Source organism: Octodon degus, unplaced genomic scaffold, assembly GCF_000260255.1.
Source record: "Octodon degus isolate 3935 unplaced genomic scaffold, OctDeg1.0 scaffold00021, whole genome shotgun sequence".
Taxonomy (NCBI): Eukaryota; Metazoa; Chordata; class Mammalia; order Rodentia; family Octodontidae; genus Octodon; species Octodon degus.
The window spans coordinates 12,601,678-12,604,592 of NW_004524597.1; the positions used below are offsets into that span (position 1 = coordinate 12,601,678).

Consider the following 2,915-nt stretch of genomic DNA (forward strand, 5'->3'; position numbering starts at 1 on the left):
CAATAGTCCTTGATCCTCCCTTCCCCTACCACACTCACAACCTTCCCACCATCCACACCCTACCCGTAAGCAGGACATTTCTCGCTCTCCCCCCCCCTTTCTGAGGCATGCACCACCACGCCCAGCCACACAGGCATTTCTTATAATTTTTGAGGTTGTCAAGGGTCCCTTAGTCACACAGAAATCTGGAGCAGTCCCGCATGTGAGTCTCCAACCAGGCCTAACTCTCCCAGGCCCCACACTGCCTGCCTCCAGAAGCAAAAACTCCTGCAGGGAACTCAGCTCAGCCCCTGAGGCGGTCATTGTAGACAAGCACAGGAAAGCAGATAAGATAGGACCAGAAACTTTGCAGGTGCTGGAGACATCTGGAGACGCCTGAAAACTTACATCAGACACTGAAGTATTCTGCCTACTGAGATGAAAGATTTCCAGAAGACTCACCACAGATGTTCACAGGGATCTTCCCAACTAGTGTCCTCTGCCTTCTTTTCATCCCTATAAAAGAAACACTTCTCTTTGTTTGGGGCAGACAGTCTTATTGTGCTCTCTGCCTGAACCCAGGCATAATAGATTCCAGGCCGTGTTGCTTTTACACAAGTCCACGGTCTCTGTTGCCCCCAGTATATTGCATATGTTACACTGCTGATGTTTGTAGTGACAGTTGGCCTTCACCTGGCTCTTTGATACAGTTCTTTTCTCAAGAGTCAGCAAAAGATACCAAGTGGCCCAGTGCCTGAGGCAGAGTTCTAGGAGGCCTGTGGCACTAGTAGAATCATCCCTCCCCATCTTTGAGGAACTAGGATAAGAGCCGGCAGTTCTGGTATGTGAGAGGCCATCACAGCTGATCTGAGAGGCAGTTGAGAGGGAGTTTGGTGGCAGCCATAACAGGTCCAGCCCCACACATGGAGGAGCCTTAGTTTGTGGACCGACCATACACATCCTGGTAAATAGCACAGGATTTCCTGTACTCAGATGTTGTCACACGTGAGGTCCTGTCCTTGGGTTGGCCACTCAACCCAGCATTACTGAATCCAGCAGTAGAGACCAAGTTGGAACATGGGGAAGGCTCTGAGAGGGTGCTGAAGGGGGACACACACACACACACACACACACACACACAATGGTCCCAATCCTCAGATGTACCTCCTGGAATTTTTTCCAAGCATCCCTTGACATCAGAAACCAATACTGTACCGTGATAGCCAAGTTAGGGACACTGAGCCTGATTGTCATCTCTCGAGCTCAAATGGAGATGCCTTCAACAAATTTCCAAGCCCCACCCTGGGGACAGGGGTCACCTGCAGAGCAGTTTCCAGAGGTGGAAGCTGCAGCTGTGTGGGTAGGCTTGGCGTGTTGCTGAATCAGCCTTCAGGTCACCTGGACAGTGTGCCATGGGCCTAGCCACTGCTCTGTGTGGGACCCAACTGTGGGAGGTGCCACCTAAAAATTTTCCAAGTCTTTATTGAATTAAGGGCTGGCATGGGGCCTTCCTAGGAGTGCTGAGTAGAGGTCTGAGAGCTACAAAGGTCCTTGGCAGAGTGCAGTCAGTAAAGACACATACAAGGAATTTCCTGAAATCTTACATTGGGTACCTGAGCCAGATCCTGCTTGCCCAGGTAGTCAGGTGGGACACCTCTTGCTAAGAAATATAGCCGGCAATGGACATGGAGGAGGCTGGGCCTGGGGAGCAGATGTCCACTTGCTGGCCAGTAATCCAGATCCTTCGGGACATTGTCACATGAGTTGTTAGATGCTACCTAACAACAATTCTGGGCCACATTTATAGTTTCCCAGAAAGTCAAGCAGATGGCTCGAGGGAGCAGCGCTAAATGAACCATGAAAGTGCATGATTAAAGCAGAGATTTACAGAGATGAGGAGTGGCCTGAATTTTATCACTCATCGTGATTGAGAATAACTGACGTATACCCACTCGGGGTGTATGACTAAAGAGAACAAAGGATTGATTTCAGTCATGGGAATTTTCTTAATTCACCTGGAGCCCTAATGATTTACTGTGCTCAGCCAAGAAATCTGGGGTGAAAAAGAATGAAGAGGCAGTCGCCAGGAGGCGCCCAACAAGTGGGAACACCCGCCGCACTGATGGGGTGCACAGGGCCAGCACACACCCAGCCCAACTGGCCTTGGGCCACCTCCGCTCATTTCTTGTTTAGTGGCCACAGGTGTGTGAAGGCGTCTGCCTCAGAGCTGGGGAAGCAGGGCCTGGCAGCCACCACCCTTGCCACAGAAGGGGCAACTGCAGGGAAGAGGACAAAAACTCCCCATGCAACACCTGGGCCTGGGCAGGCAATGCAGAGAGGAGTTGTAAATCATTTATGACCCCCTCCAGGGTCATTAGGTAGACAGCAAGTGTGGATTACAGTGGGTCAAGGGCAGAGGAGACCAAAATTTTAGGGTTGAGTCATTTTTAGTATGTACAGGGCACAAGTCATCTGTCTTAATCCATTTTGTGTTGTATAAAAAAACAGTATGTGAAGCTGGGCAATTTGTGAAGAGGTTTATTTGATAACTTACAGTTGCGAAGCTCCAAGAGAGCAGTCCCTGCCTCTGGCCAGCCAGTGGTGATATAGGGAGAAAAACTGATATAGGGACCTCCAAATGATATGGGGGAAGTGAAACTCCTGACCTGACCTGGATGAATTTGTGTTCTCTAAAACCAAAGAATGAATTTTAGGAACAAATGGAGGTTATGAGCAGAATATATTTATTGAGGGAAAGAAAGTGCCTGAGAAAGGGACAGGAGGGGGGCCTGAGCGAGTTGTCCCTGGGAAGCTGTTGCTCCAGGGACTTTTATAGTGTAAAGCCATGCAGGGCTAAGGTGGAGAAAGTGGGAACTCACTTAGGTGGATGTGGGGTGGGACAAAACTATGGTCAACCAATGAAATTATAAGCACCA

General features: G+C 49.6%; 1 protein-coding gene across 1 annotated transcript in view; it reads right to left on the bottom strand.

Annotated features, from left to right (window-relative positions):
* Mroh9 (maestro heat like repeat family member 9) overlaps positions 1-489 on the bottom strand; it is a 112,173-nt gene extending 111,684 nt beyond the window's left edge. The window contains exon 1 of the mRNA XM_023711420.1: positions 442-489. The gene's annotated coding sequence lies outside the window, so the exon portion shown is untranslated. The remainder of the gene's footprint in view (positions 1-441) is intronic.
* Between the last annotated feature and the right edge of the window lie 2,426 nt (positions 490-2,915).